The sequence below is a fragment of the Pelecanus crispus genome, chromosome 6 (assembly GCF_030463565.1).
Source record: "Pelecanus crispus isolate bPelCri1 chromosome 6, bPelCri1.pri, whole genome shotgun sequence".
NCBI lineage: Eukaryota > Metazoa > Chordata > Aves > Pelecaniformes > Pelecanidae > Pelecanus > Pelecanus crispus.
In genome coordinates this window covers 41,315,466-41,315,717 of record NC_134648.1, presented here as the reverse complement: position 1 = coordinate 41,315,717, position 252 = coordinate 41,315,466, and positions in this window count along the sequence as shown.

Sequence of the window (252 nt, the reverse complement as noted above, 5' to 3'; positions counted from 1 at the left end):
TTCTAACCTTTAACGGCTCATTCCGACTCATTGCTTACAGTAGATCTAAGCTCTTTTTTCTGCTTATTCGACTCCTTCCAGCTTCCCATCACATCTGTAACAAACTTTTAAAATGATATTGCCACACCACCATGCACAAGCCTACCTGCACAGTAGAGATAGATTATTCCATCACATTCAGATGGTTAACAGAGGTTAGCACGTCCTGTATTTATATATATATATTTATATCGCTTTCTAAGAAAGTGCATA